The sequence below is a fragment of the Podarcis tiliguerta genome (assembly GCF_965153285.1).
Source record: "Podarcis tiliguerta genome assembly, chromosome: 1".
Taxonomy (NCBI): domain Eukaryota; kingdom Metazoa; phylum Chordata; class Lepidosauria; order Squamata; family Lacertidae; genus Podarcis; species Podarcis tiliguerta.
Window position 1 is genome coordinate 48,880,334 of NC_139534.1, and position 19,228 is coordinate 48,899,561.

At 42.0% G+C, this 19,228-nt stretch overlaps 1 long non-coding RNA gene across 1 annotated transcript in view; it reads left to right on the forward strand.

Annotated features, from left to right (window-relative positions):
- The window catches only part of LOC310673228, a 43,614-nt gene that overhangs the window by 8,635 nt on the left and 15,751 nt on the right, over positions 1-19,228 (forward strand). The window contains exon 2 of the long non-coding RNA XR_014508923.1: positions 16,187-16,425. This is a non-coding gene — a long non-coding RNA (uncharacterized lncRNA). The remainder of the gene's footprint in view (positions 1-16,186; positions 16,426-19,228) is intronic.

The following is a 19,228-nucleotide window of genomic DNA, read 5'->3' on the forward strand; positions in this document are numbered from 1 at the left end:
AGCAACTGGTTGCTTAAGACAGGGGCTGTAATTAAAAGTCTGATTCTTTCTGCATGTGTACGCAAGCAAGGAGCGTTAATTACTGATTAACAGGGGTTGAGATGAGCTTGGGCACGAGGCGAGACTGCCTTGTCCAGCCCAATACTGTAGAACATTTTTCACCAAGGAAACACGAAGAAACAAGCTGAATTTATCCAACTCTCTATAGCATTGGCAACAGAAGGTAGGAATACATTTAGCAAAGTTCTTGTAAACTAAGAAGCTGAATATACGAAAACACAGGGGCAGGAATTGGGACTAGGAGTAATGGAACAGAGGGAATACAAATTCTGGGAACTGGTGGCCCAGGGTTTTAATGATGTGAGGTCATCACAGGAAGCCTCAGTTCCTGCCTCTGATTGGGTTAAATCTTTCTCCAATATATTTGTTGGTCAAACTGAGCAATCACATGTCCCAGCAGTGTATAAGGATTTCTGAAACCTAACTGAATGGCAACCATTCTCCTGTAATGACACAAAGGCCCTTATTTCTTGCCTGAAATCAAATAAAGCTCGTGGAGAAGATATGCTCCCACCTTGTGCTCTATAATGAATACATAGAATGATGGATGCCTATCCTGGCTGGCTTATTTACCCCCATAAACAACAAGCGCCAAATGCCCACTGGATGGAAAATGGGTATCATTTTCCTGATTTATAAGAAAATATATAAGAATGATCCACAAAACTGCCAGCCAATTAACATGTTAAATATCTCCTCAAAGCTATATTCATGGTATCTCCTTCCACATTGTTCATGAAGAACAAGTGGGGTTCAGAGGAGGACACAGTAACATTGAACAGTTTTTTACTCTGAACCATAGTAAGAACAATAAGTCTTTATGTAGCCTTTATTGACCTTTCTGCTGCATTTGACTCTATTATTTGAAATAGGCTGTGGAAGAAACTTCAGATTGCCAACATCAACTGAAGACTTCTGCTATTGGTCCAAGAACTGTACAAGGACACAGAAAATTTTAAGCTTGTATATTAATGATAGAGTGCCATATTTAGCCAATGCAAACTCACACTTCCAGTAATTAGGAACAGAAAGATACTAATCTTAATGTATGCAGATGATTTAGTGCTCATCTGTCTTTCTGGATTGGGCCTCACTAATCTCTTGGAGGTGTTCAGCATACTGTAAACAGGAAAGCCTATCTATAAATTACTCTAAGAATCAATATTGTAATTTTTGGCAGATAGAGTCCTAGGTATGGATGGTGCTTGGATCAGCAAGCTATAGAACAGGCATAGGCAAACTCTGCCCTCCATATGTTTCGAGACTACAATTCCAATCATCCCTGACCACTGGTCCTGTTAGCTAGGGATGATGGGAGTTGTAGTCCCAAAGCATCTGGAGGGCAGAGTTTGCCTATGCCTGCTATAGAACAAACTCATTTATTTAGATATCTGGGTGTACTCTTTAATGAACCCTCTCTTGGAAGTGTCATATGGAGGCAGTGAAAGTCAAGGCACAGAAAACCATAGGGGCATTGATGAAGTTCTATTACAGTAAGGAAAGGCCCTGAAGATCTTTGGTAGCAAAATGCTTACTCAAATGTTCTGTGGCATTGAAATTTGGGGCTCTGATTCAAACTCCATTTAAGTGCAGTACCTATATTTTGTACCATCAGGAATGCCAGCGGCTCTTCTTAGTACTGAATCCAGGTGGCCAACAATTAAGGGAAGGGCGTACTGTGCTCAGTTAAAGTTTATTTTTAAAATTGCTACTATGCCTATGGAGCAGTCACTAGCATTATGATATATGGAATTGGGTGGTAACCAACTCTGGAAAACAGAGTTGGCCGATTCTTGGTCAATTTTGTGTGACAGCCATGTGTGTGTGTGTAAAACTTTTTTTTTTTTTTTTTACTCACTGTTACATCAGTTTGCAGAGCATCAAGGTTCTTAGGCAAAAGTTTCTCACTTCACCCGCTACATAGAAATGCTATTTTGCAAAGCCTTCTGCATTTAGAAGGATAGCTGGGCCTGATCCTTCAAAACCACTAAGTCTAATCCCTAGCATATTTGCTTCTCACTGCAGGAAACAAAACAAAACAATCCTTTCCCATTTCTGAGTTACAGTCTCATGCTCTTGAGATTCATTTGTACAATATGAAAACTTTGTGAATCTGTCCCGCAAAACTGTCAAATGTTAGGGAAATCAAACCTATTGCACAGCAGCACATTATATCTGTGAATTTTACTTTCATTGCCTTTTGATCAAATAAGACAGAGGAGGGCCTTCCAAGGAAACTCAGAAGTAGCACTGGTAGATAGCTATGTGCTCTCCCTACCAGATGTTCCCCAACAGGTAGGGGATGCTGACAGATAGATGACAGCTCTAGGCAACACACAGGCTGTCAAAATTTCCTTCTGGACAGACTGTGGTGTTCTCACCTATTTATGACAGTTCTGTTAAGCATATTTTAACTTCCATTTTAAGCTGTCTCCTGCAGACTCCATTTTAAGAAGTGGAAAAATGTAAGAGTGTAAGTTTACCCCTGACAAAAGAGATAGAGGTTTGTTCCCCTCCTAAATGTCAACATCAGTGGCTGGAGTCAGCAGAGCATGAGACTCTGGGTTGTGGGTTCAAGCCCCACATTGGGTGAAAGATTCCTGTAATTTTGTGGCCTGGACTAGACGATCCGCATGGCCCCTTCCAACTAACTCTACATTTATATCTATTTACCCACATATATAATTTGCCTCAATATTTGCCTAAATAATAATATGTACCTTCTTTTTCCCAGTTCCAACATTTATTTCTTTGAAATCTTTATCTACACTCATGCATAGTCTACTTTGTCGCAGAAAGGACCCCTTTTCATTTTATTTCTTTTACAGAGCAAATGTCCCTAACTCATGGCAGGCACTTAAATACCTATGGCATCTGTCCCTTCCTCTCTGATTCTGGTAAATGACATAGCCACAACATCCAGAACACTAAAGCTTTGGAGATCATGGGGAAAAGAAGAGTTCCCCTACCAAGGCATTTATGGTTGTTGTGAAGCTGAATAATATAATTTCTGTAAGAAAATATATTTTGATCTTGTATTTTTCAAAGCGTAGGCTTGCCAGTGTCACTTTTTTATTTTAATATTTGGGTCCCTGTTCTCTGATAGCTTCAGAAGAGGAACTTCAGCTGTGTTGCAACCACTGTAGTTTGGCCTTCCCTGAGAGCTGGTGACTGGCCCAAGATCACATAGTAAAATTGATGGCTTCCCACCCCACTCTCCACACAAACACACAAAGCATGGTTGGAAACAGTATCAGTAGTCTGCTTCTGTTGTGATCCGTGCATAGGCAGATTCAGTGCTTGGTGCCAGGCTACTTGGTGCCCTAGGCAAGGCTAACTACGTGCACACCCACATCCTAAATAGTTAACTTCCGTTTTCAAAAACAGATGTCTTGTAGAAATGATAAACTTCTTCAAAATATAAAAGCAAAATATTACCAGAAAGACATAACAAAAACTAATCTGTTACTTACTTCTAAGTAAATGTGTGTAGGACTTGGTTGTGAAGCTGTTTGTTTGTTTACTTTGACCCTCTTCCAATTTCCCTCCATTAACATTTCCACAGCTGGTCTAATTCCTGGTCTAATTACCAATGTTGAGTCCACATTTGTGTGTGTTTGTGTGTGTGTTTAAAGATCTGTGTGGTATACTTAGTAGATGGCTTGCATTTTCATCCATGAATTTCTCCGACACTGAGACTTGATCCATAATTATGGGAGCCATCATCAGCCACATTATTTTAATTCCCCTTTTGCTGGCCTCTTTTTAATTAGGTCTGTGTCTAGCCTTTTATACTCTTTTATTCTAAATTCAGCAGTCACGTCCCCCTGCTTTTGTATGTGTTGAGCTGGATTCTATTAAATACCCCATTGATTTTAAAATCCTGACTTTTAACATTTAAAAGTTTATATGCCTTTTGCTCCCTGGTATTTAGCAGAAGTGAGAATGTGAGATTTCCTTTTTTTTTTTCCCCTTCCATTAAAGGGCAAGTATTTCTTTTATGGTCCAAATCCCCTGGATTTTGGGAGAACCTATTTCAGCAATGTCCTTCCAGAAGTTACTGGAGAAAAGAATCCCCTTCTAAGTAAAGGCTCCTTCAATGCTCTGCTGCGAGTAAAGCTCGAAAGTCCAGCTCCCAGGGCCTTCTGGTGGTTCCCTCATTGCGAGAAGTGAGGTTACAGGGAACCAGGCAGAGGGCCTTCTCGGTAGTGGCGCCTGCCCTGTGGACATCTGCCCTCCCATCAGATGTCAGGGAAATAAACAACAATCTGACATTTAGAAGACAGCCCTGTTTAGGGAAGTGTTTAATGTTTGATGTTTTATCGCATTTTTAATATTCTGTTGGGAGCTGCCCAGAGTGGTAGGGTATAAATATATTATTATTATTATCATCATCATCATCATCATCATTATTTTAAAGCAACCTAGCTAAGGACTTGCAGGGTAGGTTGAATGGCACACATTGCTCTATCCTCCAACATCTCAGCACCTCTGGCATCTACCAGCTAGCATCTGTCTCAGTCTGCCTAATGGTAGCACCCTCTTTCTTATTCCTTTACAAATGAAAAATATTCTCATTTGCTTAATGCTGACATTATCTAAGGCCCATCTTATGCTTTCATGCAGATGCTGTTTTTTTAAAAAATGTATGTCTTTGTTGGCACTCTATACATTAGAGTGTTTGTTGTTGTTGTTGTTTAATGAAAAATACTTGCTGCTTGTACATTGGTCCATAGATGACTGTGCTTATCAGTGCAGGCACTCCTAGGGGTATACAGACACTGCATGAGTATGGGACAACATACAGGGTAAGTGGGATTTAAAAGTTATGCTGACTGTGAAAAGTGCAAACACGGATAAGTGCATTGTGGCTGTCTCCGCAGGGAGTAGGTCATAACATTCAAATCAGCCATACTGATGAGAAACAAAGGATTAGGACGCAAATGCATAAACGGGTAACTTCAAAATTACTAAAGCAAACACCAAGGAGTGAATTAGACTGTTGAGAAGGAAGGGATGGAATTGAAATGTTCAGCAGCAGTCAGGGCTGGATTTAGATGAAGAGAGCCCCTAGGCTACTCCACTTGTGAGGCCCCTCCCCTGCCGCAGGCCTGCACAGGCCGGGTCTTCCTGTTATATACCTGCTGGGATTGACAAGGCATCTGACCCTCACTTGAATCCTTGAATCTCATAGCTCTCCTGACGAGTGCTTTGGTCTGCCCACCAGATACCAGGCACTCTACTATTCTAATTAGACCCCAGTGTTTTTGTTACAATCCCCTTCTCAATTAAGTAATCAATTTTAATCTAGAATTTAAATTCTCAAAACTTTCTTATTTGTTAATTTGAGCAAAGTAAACTACTGCTCTAACTTCATTACAAACAGTATTTCTACCTGCAACCCACTTGAACAAACCTGCTCCTCTTCCTTTCCCAGCTATTTTGTTGCCATTTGCAACTGTAACTGCCTCTGATTAGTGATCATTTAACTCTTGGGGAAAATAATTAGCATCACACGTCATGTGCATGGAAGTTGCAGAACCAATTAACCAACTAGAAGGATTCCTGTTAATAACACCAGTTTTCCTATAACTTGAGATTGCTGGATAGTTTTGATGAACTGCAAAAGCATTTTTAGTTTTCTTTCTGTTGCCACCCTGAACTTTTCTTTATTAGTACTACTTTGTTTTGTACAATTCCTTGCAAATGAAGGAAAACAACTTTTCTGCTCATATGTGTTGATAATATAATTTTGGTTACTGAGGACAAACAAGATTGTACAAAAACAAGATTGGATGCAGGCCTGGCCAGGACATAGGCGTCCTGACTGTGACAAAGGTGACCTGTGTGCTTGCTTGATTAACAGCTGTTGGGAACTTCAAGGTTCCTGCTCTCCCTTCTTATGGTCTTTGTACTGGACCTGGAGACTTCAATAGAGAGCATTCCATATCAAGAGGGAGGGCAAGTGGGCACCCAATCAAATGACAGGGCAGGAGCTACATGGAACAGGGCCTTTTCACTGGTGGTGCCCATTGTATGCCTCGCTCTTTCCAGACCTGTTCTCTTTTGGCCTGTATTTTGGAATGCTTCAGGCTGAGCTGAAGCATTCCGTGCTTTCAGAATAGGGATTGCTGTTTGGTAGTACGCAATTGGTCAGCAGTCAGTTTCTAGAGCTCCCTATTGGTGGCTCTTAGGTAATTCACAAAATACAGAGTCCATTCATAAAGCAGCAACATAAATCTCCATTGCTACATATTGGGTGTGTATTTCAGCGGTTGAACGTACAGGTTTATGGCCATGCTGTAGTGCTTATGTGACTGTGAATAAAAGGTGGCTGGGCTCATTGTCTCGGGGTTTGGGGGGCAGAGGTGACAAAACTGATTTCCAATAAGTGCCCCCCTTTATTTCCATAACAAGTCCTTGAGTCTGTACTCTGAATAGTAACACCAGGGACCTAGAACGTGCAGAGCTTGTCACTCCAACCCTTGCACAGTCTCATCAGGGCTGATCTTAAGGCAATTGGAGGAATTTGGCCAAATTGGGGCAATCTAGATGGATTTAATTTATATCTATAAGATTTTGCAGACTTTGGCTGTGAACTGGGGCCCTACAAAAAAAATTATTCAAGTTGTGCCCCAGTGCTTCAAATTGGGCCCCACTGGCTAGCCCTGAGTCTCATTGTTGCTGGGCCTGAGTTGCCCTGCCCTTGTATGAAGTCTTGGGTTTACAATTTTGGGATAGGGGAGTCTGTGGCAATGGGGAGCAGGCAGGCTGGCGAGGCCCCCTAGATTTAGAGGCCCAAGTTGTCCTGCCCTCTCATGAAGCCTTGGGTTTACAATTTTAGGAGAGGGGAGATTGCCTGCTGGGGAATGGGCTGGCTGGCGAGGCCCCCTAGATTTAGAGGCCTAGTCTTCAGTTTGCCTACCATATACATAAATCTGGCACTGGCGGCAGTTTTGCAACTCCTTCCAGCTCACTGTCAGAGCAAGTCCCCGTGGGAAAGGAAATGGATGGAATTAGACCATTAATGTCACAGAAAGGACTCAATGGCACCAGAGCCTCAGTGCAGTGAGTTGCCTGAGATCAGTGCAACTGGAGAGGCAATTGAGCTTGACAATTAGGATTGGCCAGTGAGTTTCTGACAACATGATTTTCAAAAATAGCCACGTAATCAACAATGGGACTGTTGTTTACTTTCTTTCTAGAAAACACTGGTGTTCTGATGCATGATGTGTGTCTCCCACAAGAGGTTTGTAGCACTGTGGTTGCCGTTCCATTGGAATTCTGTACCAAAAGAGCCTATATAGAAATAATACATTTATCTGGACCCTCCACTCCTATGCCTCCCTAATAGCTTTTGGGTCTGTCCTTCGCCTCCCCAGCTTGCCTGCATTTCAATAGCTAAGGATTCTAGGTAGTGCTATTTTTCTAGATAAAGAGGTGCTGGGACACTTCATGAACACCTTCTCTTATAATGGCAATGGCACCTGTTGGGTTGAAATAAACCTCTCATCAGGCACCCACCTGAGAGGTGCCAGAACTGAGTTTTGGCAAGTTCCAGTTGGAAAAAAGCCCTGATTCTAGGTCAGTCAGAAGTGGGATTCTCACACAAATCCAAGCTTGCATTTTGTTAGGTTATATCATATTTAATAGCAAGAACAGAGGTCTCCATCTGCAAAAAAATAAAAGAGCCAAATAACTTTATTTATTTATTTATTTATTTATTAGCCCTGTGCTCAGAGAAACGCTCACACACTTGGTTAGGCATGGCCATGAAACCTATAAGACAGATTTATTAGGAGCAGGTCTTTCATTATCTAATTACAACACCCAATAATTGCACATCTTCAATAGTCAGGAGCAATTGATTTCCTCTCCCCCCCCCCCCAATCTCTTCAGCATTGCAGAGCTCTGTGCCACACATTCAAGTCAGGCACTTATTTATTTATGCATATGGCTTGCGTATCTCAAGGCTAAAGGCATACATTTTTAACAACTGAAATATTCCCAAAGGAAGGAGGATGGGGAAAGGTTCCTTTCTGAACCTCTCCTGCGCTATCCCTTGTTTATCTGCTCATTACCATGACTGAAAATGGATTTGTCAGGAGAAATGTAATTTAAGAAATGGAAACAGGAGCATATAGAGGGCATCTTGATAACTTAGCTGCAGTCACACACCAGTTTTTCCCCCTTCGTTTGTTGAGAATTCGTCCCCTCTCCGCTTAGTATCCCCCCTCCTTTCAAAACATGAAGACTCTTGCATGACTAGTCTGAATAAATAGTCATTCATTCCCTTATTTGGACACATTCTGATTCATGACAAAACCAGGGCACCCCTAAGGGAGTTGAACAGTTGAACAGAACCTCTTCTGGCTCTCAGTACCTTCCAGGTGATCAGCTTTCAGAGCAGTACCAATATACAGAGAAAGAAACACCACACAGCTGACTGGTCCATTGCAATAAACTATTAGGTACAGGAATGTCACCAGGACCTCTTGAATAGTCATTGTGTTTGTTGTAATTGATTGGTTGATTGATTAAATTCTATTAAATTCATCTGATGATCACAGGGTGACTTAAAATATAAAAACAAAAAACACATATGATAAAAACTGTGACTGTGGAGACCAATTCTGAATTCACACATTCTTCCACAGTGGGGACATAGGTTTCCACGCAGGAGGTGATAACAGGGAGGGTTTGCCAAGCATGTCTTCTTCTTAGTACGTTTCTCCCTTTCGTCCTGAGTTCAAGTGTCTTCAAAGCCCATGACACCTTTTGTAAAGACTGTTCTCCAATTGGAGCGCTCGTAGGCCAGTGTTTCCCAGTTGTCGGTGTTTATACTACATTTTTTTAAGTTTTGCCTTGAGAGAGTCTTTGAACCTCTTCTGTTGACCATCAGCATGACGCTTTCCATTTTTCAGTTTGGAATAGAGTAGTTGCTTTGAAGAGTTTGGTTTTGGATTTGATATCCCGCTTTATCACTACCCTAAGGAGTCTCAAAGCGGCTAACAATCTCCTTTCTCTTCCTCCCCCACAACAAACACTCTGTGAGGTGAATGAGGCTGAGAGACTTCAGAGAAGTGTGACTAGCCCAAGGTCACCCAGCAGCTGCATGTGGAGGAGCGGGGAATCGAACCCAGTTCACCAGATTACAAGTCTACCGCTCTTAACCACTACACCACACTGGCTCTAGTTGCCTATTCCTAGAGGTTACCTGTGCCTAGGTGACAGAAGTTAGGCTAGTCCTGTCCAGATGATGGCACAGCTGGACTACTAGCTGAAGGCACTCTGCGCCAATGAGACCACCTAAGCCTCAAGCAACAGCAGTGGCTCCAGAAGTACCACCAAGCTGAGTACCCACTCCTTCAAAGGGAGTGTAAACCCATCAAGAACAGGCATCCTCCCATCCATCTGGTCTAGGGAACCACCCACTAACAGCGGGTCTTATCTGGACTGAACTTCAGTTTATTGGCTCTCATCTAGTCCACTACTGAGGTCCAGCACATCCATTGCCACATCTACAGATGTGAAGGAGAAATAGAGCTGTGTGTCATCATTATATAGCAGGCAATGTATTCCAAGGCTCCAGATGGTCCCCAATCAGTGGTTTCATGTAGATGCTAAACAGCATCTACAGCTAAACAGAATAGGGGATAAAATTGAACCCTGAGGAACCCAACGTTGAAGGCTCCACAGGACCGAAGAGCACTCCTCAAACATCACCCTCTGGAAATGACACCCAAATAGAACTGAAAGCCCCTGAGAGGTCAAGGAGAATTAAAAAATGACACATCTCTCTATCAAGGTCATCATACGAGAGCCAGTGTGGTGTAGTGGTTAAGAGCGATAGACTCGCAATCTGAGGAACCGGGTTCGCGTCTCCGCTCCTCCACATGCAGCTGCTGGTGACCTTGGGCCAGTCACACTTCTTTGAAGTCTCTCAGCCCCACTCACCTCACAGAGTGTTTGTTGTGGGGGAGGAAGGGAAAGGAGATTGTTAACCACTTTGAGACTCCTTCGGGTAGTGATAAAGCGGGATATCAAATCCAAACCCTCCTCCTCCTCCTCCTCCTCCTCCTCCTCCTTCTTCTTCTTCTTCTTCTTCTTCTTCTTCTTCTCTTCTACGAGGTGACCAAAACAGTTTCTGTGCCCAAACCAGGCCTAAACCCTGATTGAAAGGGACCTAGAAAATGAGTTTCCTCTAAAACCACCTGGATTTGGTCAGTGACTACCCACTCAAAAACCTTGCCCAAGAAGGGAAGATCAGAAACCGCTCAGTATTTACGTACTTAGATTTTCTGAATCCAGTGAAGGTTTCTGGAGGAGTGGGCTTACCACTGCCTGCTTCAAGCAGGCAGGGACCATCCCCTCTTGCAAGGAAGCATTAATCACCTCCCTAGCCTAGCCAGCTGTCCCCGTCCTGTTAGTTTTTATCAGCCAAGAGGCACAAGGGTTCAGAATTTATGTGGTCACCCTAGCAGCTGATCTAAGCACCTTGTCCCCATGTGTTTTCCCAAATCTGCCTGTCATTAATCACTCTTATCTAGTTCTTTGAAGTGTGTTTTGTTCCTACACCAGACTCCTGTGCAAGGTTTCTTCCCTGCTATAGAAAACACACAACATTAGCCTCCTTCAGCAAGGCCAAATGGCCAGATACACCATAGTAAGGCAACCAATCCTCCATTAAGTGTGCATGACAAGCATGCTGCTGGTATGAGTATCACACTAAGGAAGAAACTTCTTGCATTCAATTTGCTGGAAAGGCCTTGTAAGAGGAAGGCCTGTTCCCTGGTAGAGCACTTGCTTGCATGTAGAAGATCTCAGTCCAAACCCCACCATTTCCAGATAGGGCTAGAATAGAGTCTCATCTGAAAATCTGAGAGCCGTTGCCAGTACTGAGCTCGATGAACCTATGGTTTGCTTCAGTATAAAACTCTAAAATACATGCTTTGGTCTCACAATCAGTCAGGGCTACTTTCCCCATATTTCCAGGGTATCAGATACATGAGAATCTGATACCTCAGGGGTTTTAAAAATTTCCTATTCATCCCCTCACCCCAAGTGAGCATGTTTCTGGCTAATATAAGCTTCATAATATTTAGGCTGTTCATCACAAAATTCATGAAGTTACGTTTGGACTAAGCAAAACTTCCAGTACTTTTTAGTTCAGTTCTTTTCCCTCTTCCCCTTGACTAGCAGAAGCAGCATAAATTATGCAGAATGAGCCTATATATGTAAATATGCTAAATATGCATAATTTAAATTAAAGAATGTGGCTTTTGTTGACATAGAATATAATCACCTTTGGAGAATAATTTGTTTTTAATTTTTTAAGGGTTCAGAACACACAGCTCTGGCCTCAATTGGAGCAGGCATTGGCTGAGATATGTACCTTTCAGTATTGAAATTTCCCTGTCACTTCTGCCTTTAAAGGTATTGGTAGAATTCCAGCCTCAATATAAACAGAGTTCTTTCATTTTAATTTTAAGAGAAGAAGAAATGAAAGGAATAAGGAAAGAAGGCAGGGGTCAAAGGGATGGGAGAAAAATGAACACTGAGATAAGGAAATGAAGAATGGAAGGCAATTCGGGAGGAAAGGAATTCAGAGACTGGCAAAAAAGTTTTTACTCCTACAATGCAATCCAGAGGTATAACAAAATAATGGTGATGAAACTGATTTTTTTTAAAAATGGTGAGAACAATGCACTTAGATTAATGGCTGCTGATCTAAGAGGTGCCATTGACTTCAGTAATGTGTGATGGAAAGACAGAGAAATGAAGGGAAGAATCAAAGGCGAGTATCAGAAGAAAGTGAGAATCAAAAGCAGCAAGGAAGGAAAGAAGGACTCAAAGCAAAGAACTGGAGGAGCCTTTGGAGGACATAAGCCTTTGAAGTCCCAGTATGTTTACTCAGAGCAAAGCCTGTGTGACAGTTGCTGTCTTGTGTATACTGCTCCCGGCGCTCTGGGCCTGTCACTTTGCAAACAGTCCTGTCACCAACTAACACAAAAATAGCATGTGTTGGTCCATCTCCATTCTTCACTTATCATAAAGCCAAATAACTATTTGCAAGCGATAGCCATCCTCGGTGTTGTTGGTCTGCAGATAATCTGGAAGGTGGCATATGGAAAAGGATGACATTCTCGCCAACCCTGATTTCTTTGTCACGGCGCTATGGCTAAAAGAAAACCTTTCACTGAAAACAGAACTTATTCCTTGACAGTTACTGTTCAGTTTCAGAATCCTTTTTTTTTTTTCATTAATGGCACAGCTTCTACAATCTTGCTACTACAATGGATTTCATGAGCATCTCATTGTTTGATCTCCAAAGGTAGCTCTTTTTGTGAGACACCTTCTTCCACTTCCCTCACCTGAAAGTCCAAGAACTATGGAGATAGAGAAGGGGAAGGTGGAAGAGGTGGAAGTAGGTGCTCTCATAGCCTTGACAGAGCATTTTTTCCTTGCCAGGAAGGTATACAGGCAGGTGCACCAACTAGGGCAAGGACCTAGGGCAAGGACCACCTGAAAAAATTCAGTGAAGGGTCTGGGCCCATTCAAAGTTCTGTGGCAGCCATGCACGCATGTTGTGGAACATGCTTCCATCATCTGTGAAAGCTACAGGGTATATGCACGACATCCCAGCATGCCCCGCAAAATGTGCGAGTAACATCAGCATGCCCTGAAGCATGTGCACATGGCACAAGCACACCACGGGACATGATGACATCATGTGTACTTGGTGCAAGGCATGTACGCATAGCATGCTGACATCAAGTAGCCCTGGAGGAGAGGGGAGGCAGCACACGGGTGTTTGGGAATCCTTGGTGGAAAATGATGTGAATATTCACCAACAGGAACGTTTTCTAATTGTAACTGCCATGCCGGGCCCTCAGTCTGCATCCTGACCACAGTGTGTGTGAAAGTCCATAGCCTCAGTCCAAAGAAGGGTCCTGTGTGGCACTTCTTAAAAGTTCTCTTAGCCCCCCCCCCCCCCAAGAAAGGCAGGAGGCCTCTGAATACCAGTTGCTGTGAATCACAAGTTGGGAGGATGCTGCTGCATTCCGGTCTTGCTTGTGGGCTTCCCATCTGATTGTCCACAGGATGCTGGACCAGATGGTGCTTGGGTCTGATCCATAGGGGCTCTTCATGTGTCCTCATTCAGAGAGAATGGGTGATATCTCTTCATGTTGTGCTCCTGCTGTCTTAAGATACCAATTGTATGCTGCATGTTTCTTCTGGTTCTCTCCTGCAATTCCCCACTTCAGTAGTTTTCAAGCTCCAAAATCCTGGAATTATTCAGCACTTTATAAGGCATCCTTTCCATCCATGATAAGACATAATGGCAGATGAGTATCCCTGGAAGACAGTTTGCCCATGTGCACCCCACTTTCCAAAGCATCATCATCATCATTATTATTATTATTATTATTATTATTATTATTTGTACCCCACCCATCTGGCTGGGTTTCCCCAGCAACTCCAACAGAAATGATAATAGTAATAATAATAGTAGTAGTAATAATAATAATAATAATAATAATAATAATAATAATAATGTGATAAGACATCAAACATTAAAAGCTTTCCTAAATAGGGCTGCCTTCAGATGTCTACTAAAAGTCAGATAGTTATTTATTTCCTTGACATCTGATGAGAGGGCATTCCACAGGGCAGGCGCCACTACCAAGAAGGCCCTCTGCCTGGTTTATGAGAAGTCTATGAGCAATGGTCAAGTTTTCAAATTCCTTTACTCATTGAGGGTTGAAGGTGCTAACTAATAAACAGAATATTAGTTCTATTTACAAATATACAAGCAAGGCATATTGGAAACAGACACTCCTACAGCAGGCAGGCAATATGCTCACCTTAGAAAGAGCACCTGCAATCCCATATTATTTAAAGAGGTTAGTTCTGTGGAGTGTCACCTTTCCTAAAGTACCGTAAATAAGTTTTGAATTCCAAAAGCAAAAAAGGGCTTCCCAACAATCCAGAAAAACAACTCTGTGGTTGTGAACAACACATTTGTTGCCCAGTCATAGTGATCAAGGTGGCCAAACACATCACCACCATGAATTGTAGTGTCACTGCCTCCAGAAATCTTGCCTAGACAATAGCTCTGTAAAATGAATTGCTTTCTTGAACATTTCTGCCCATAAATCTGAGGTTTTATCACATTAACAAGAGAACATGGGAAGTCTATGGAGTTCATTTATCCATAAATAATATGATCCATAAAGCCTAATTTCTCTTACTATGACAAAAGTGATTGTTAATAAACACTTGTGATCTGATCTGTGCTTTCAGGGATATTTATGCAGATGCTCAGTATGTTGCAAAAAATCTGGTTAGGTTCATTGCAATGTTCATGAATAATACATAGGTTTAGCAAGTGAGATTTTTTTAAAAAGCCAGTCAGGAGGAAAATGCCCTGGTCTGGGATGGAACAGTGAGGAAGGCAAAGGGGGAAAGGCTGCCTTAATCCCAATGTACTTTGTCTTTCAAAGGGGACCCTGAACAACAATACCTGTCCATGACATCTATTGCTATTTGTGGCTGTCAATCCCAGGAGATTGATGATACTGGACGTGGCTGGTGATTTCATCTTCACTCTTCATCGTTCCATTCAGCAAAGCTCTTTGAATTGGACAAACCTGGCAGCTAATCATTGAAAGGCCCTTGGAGCATCAATACTGCCCTGTCATTTGTATTGATGGCAAGTGTTACTGCTTGAAAGTGAAATCAAAGAGGGACAAGGCAGACTGGAGACTTTGGAATGATAAACCTGAGTTAGATTTAAAAAGATACGAGGTTGGAGACCCGGACCTCAACTACCTCACTTCTGCTTTCTCTCCCTCTCTCTCATCCCCTTTTCTCCCAGTCCCTCTCATTAGACTCCTTCTACCTGATGGCTACATCTGAGATGAGTCTGCTTCCCCAGGACCGAATGTACCTTGAAGCCATATTGTTGCATGTTGATTGCATTCAAGCAATCAATCTAACATCAAGGCTATCAATGGCTACTAGCTAGGATGGACAGAATGGCTGCCTCTATGGTCAGAGGCAATATGTTTCTGAATGCCAGTTCCTGGAAACCACAGGAGGGGAAAGTTGTTTTGCTCAGGTCCTCCTTGCTGGCTTTCTATGGGCATCTGGTTGTCAACTTTGAGAACAGGATGCTAAACTAGATGGACCACTAGCCAGATCCTCCAAGGCTTTTTGTACATTCTTATGCAGTTTGGCACTGAAAGGTTGTGTGTCAAAGTCTTCAGTGACTTGGCATGTGAATTTTGAGGTGGTATAAGAAGGAAGAGAAGTCATGTTGTTGTTGTTGTTGTTTAGTCATTTAGTCGTGTCCGACTGTTCGTGACCCCATGGACCAGAGCACGCCAGGCACTCCTGTCTTCCACTGCCTCCCGCAGCTTGGTCAAAGTTGTCTTTGTCCATGGAGTTTTCTTGGAAGGATACTGGAGTGGCTTGCCGGTTCCTCCTCCAGGTGGATCACGTTTGGTCCAAACTCTCCACTATGACTTGTCCATCTTGGGTGCCCTGCTTGGCATAGTTCATAGCTTCTCTGAGTTATTCAAGCCCCTTCGCCACAGCAAGGCAGTGATCCATGAAGGGGAGAGAGGTCATAGGTGAGGGTAATGGACACGGCAGACAGTGAGGAGCCATTTAAAAGAGAAAGAGACTTTGGATACTTGAGAGTGGTGGAGAAGGATGACCAAAGGTCATGAACAGAGCTGGGGGTGTAAGAAGGCATCATTTTCCATTGCACACTATTTTTATCGCTTGCAGCACTGTCTCCTTTCCACTGCAGTTTGTGTTATACTAAAAAACTATGTTACTCATTGCACTGTCTGTTGGGGGCAAATGACAAAACTTACATAATTTATGTAATTAATTTCTTAAATTATACGTATGACATTGTCATTATGTTATTCCAATGCAAAGGAAACACAACACAAAGGGCGGGGGGGGGGGACGGGACACAATCAATTACAAATCAGTTGAGGACTGGAAGCAGGAACAACAGCAAATAACAAACATATTCACTGGATTGATTTCCATTCCAGACATGGGATAAATAAGCAAAAATTGGCCATTTCATATTCTGGTTTGTCAGAATTCTTCAACATCCCTAATGACATCTGAGAGATAAGTAGGGAGACACAGGCATAGAGAGATTTGAAGGGAAGCAAGTCCTCCTCATCCCTCCAGGATCCTGAAATGCCATGGAAGTCATTGTGAGAAATGAAGGAGGGGAATCGCGTGGTCTGAACAATGAGAGGAGCAAGCAAAGAACTTGTGGACCTACCTGTTTCCAAGGAAAAGCTGTCCACAAAATGCAACATATTGCTCAGGGTAAGCAGCCATGATACTGTATAAATGCTCCTTTTATTTGTATTTATTCTATCTCTCCTTTTGGTCTTTTTCTGCTTTGTTTTATAAGCACTCAGCGTATTGCACGTTGTTATAGCACACTATCATTTTTAAACCATTAAATGTTAACTTCATTTTCTTGTATGAATTATGCTTCCCTCTTTTAGGTTTGTAATGAAAAATAAGTACAGGTTATGCAAGCAATAACCTCCGTGTAAGCAGCAGCTATCTTTTTTAAACGGTTTATTATGCCACAGTCTGGTACTCCATTAAATATAGATTACAGACTGTTGAATAAATGAATATCAACGAAGCAGCCCCAGCCTTCTGTACATATCAATGCAAATAATGAATCATGGCATCTCATGAAAATGTATAACAGAGGAGAGCAGGTCAAGAAGTAATTACACATTTGTCTAATCTCATGCTTCTTGCACTCAAAGCAGGCTGAAAATGCATCACTGGTGAGAAAAAGAAGCAAGAAAGCAAAGGTGCTGCTGACCTCTCTTTGCGGGGAGGAAAGGACTAAAAAAATGAGCTAGTTCTGCTCATATATTTTTGGTGGGGTGTTGTTGTTTTTTGTAAACTCACATATTTATTTTAGTCACTACAGAAGCAGTTTGCAAGCTGATAGCTCTAGGGATGTGCCATGGGTTCATGTGGACCATGGGTGATAGATATCGAAGGCCGAGTTTAGATTTGAAATGGGATGTTTATAAAGTCAAAATTGCCAACTATTTGGCACCAGAAGAATCTCTCAGGAGTCACTAGAAGTTTTAAAAAGCATGTTCTCCTGGAAATGCTCTTTCTGAGGGAGCTACATGGCACAACCACAATGTTATCGTAGACTAAAATACCATATTACAGAATCTGAGTTGGAAGGGAGCACAGAGGCATTTTGGTTAGGTGGCCTTCCAGATTCTGCTTACAAAGCTCTTAGGAAGGAAAGTCTATCACCTTCCATAGTAGCCTGCTTCACAGCTCACTTAATGTTTAGCAGAAATCCCTTTTATCTTATTTGCGAACATTGGTTTGGCTTCCATCCTCAGTCTATGTGACAGCCCATCAAATATTTGAAGATGGCGTTCTATGGCCTGATGATGATGATGGTGACAATGGTGATGTTTAGGAGAAGGATTTTCCCAACCTTCACTCTAATGTCCCAGGGTGGGTTACAACAATTTTAAAATACAGTTTAAGAACTTACAATTAAAAAACACAATTACAAAGAATAGGATGGGTCCTGAAAGTGGGGTGTCAAGGGCCAGGGTAAAGAGGTCTGTCTCTAGCCTTCACCAAAAACTGTATAATAACATTTCCATATGCACATTTGTGGGGAGGGAGTTTCACAACAGAGAATGTCCTCTCCTGGGCCACTGCCACCTGAGCTTCTGAAGGCAGCAGAATAACTTAGAAGTCTTTTCTGCCAATCTTAGCACTGGATAAAGTCTGTAGGGAAGGAAATGGTTTTTCAGATAGTTGGGACCTAAGCAGTTTAGAGCATTAAACACAAATGTGAGGATATTGAACTGGGCCCAGAAATGAACTGGCAACAAATGAAGTTTTTTTAAAAAACAAAAAACAGTTGATATATGTGATGGAGTCGCAGCCAGTAATCTAGCCGATTCATTTTGAACCAGAAGAAGTTTCTGAGTCTTCTTCAAGGGCAGCCTCATGTGGAGCACATTGCAGTAATCCAGTCTGAAAGTCACCAGAGCATGGAACATAGTGGCTAAGTCATTTGGGTGCAAACAGGGAGATGAAAAAGGCACTCCTAGCCACCAAGCTTCACATGCAGCCATAGCTTAGTGCGACCACTTGGCTCCTCCTTGCTTGTTCTGTTGTTGCACTGTGCTAAACCAAGCTATGGTGTGGCTTACCATGTCACTGGAACTTGGGCTCATGTTTTAACTTCCTGGACTAACCGCAAACTGCAAACCATAGGATTATTTGTTGCTAGTTAAATTTATTACACCCCCTTTCACCAGCATTTCCCAGGGCAGATAACAATTTAAAATTCAGATTTCAAATTGGTTAAAACATATTGAAACAAATGTTGGCTACAGTTCGTGGTTAGTCTGGAGAGAGCTAAACCATGTGCCTGGGGTCAGATGGCATGGACTATATTTCCATTATCCCTGAGCATTTTTCAAGCTGGTTGGAACTGATGGGAGTTGGATTCCCATGACATCTGGGCCAGAGGTTAGCAACCCCTGCTGCACTAGATAGATACACAGTGGTCTGACTTTGTATATATGTTTACATTAATAAAAATATGATTTCATTAGTGTATAAAAAAGTGATTTGTGATCATGTTGACAGAAGGTAATTGTGATTTTTGAAAGCAGCTGAGATAGCAGTAAAAGTAACCCATAAAAACTAAAATATAAATTAAGTTTCCTTCTCCATCTGCTACTGGACTACTGTACAGAGGTCCAGTAAAGATACACATTTGCTTAGCTGTGACTCTGCAAAAAAAAAAATCACAGTAACATTAGGTATAAAAATACTTAATGTGCTCATTTCACTGGGTAGCTTATATGACTGGTTCTTCTATTTAAAATTCAGCTGTTGAATTATCTCAAAACGCAGCATGCAGCAAATCTTGGATGAGGTAAATAAGAAAATGCTGAAAGTAATGACTAAATCGATAGGGCCTGTGCCCTGAAGTATGTTTAGAGTGTCTTATGTGAAATATCAATAGTTATTTATAAAGTGCAATGACTTATTTAACTTTCAAAGAGTAGCCAGAAGATGCAGGGTGTGGGGGGAGAGAATTGAATTT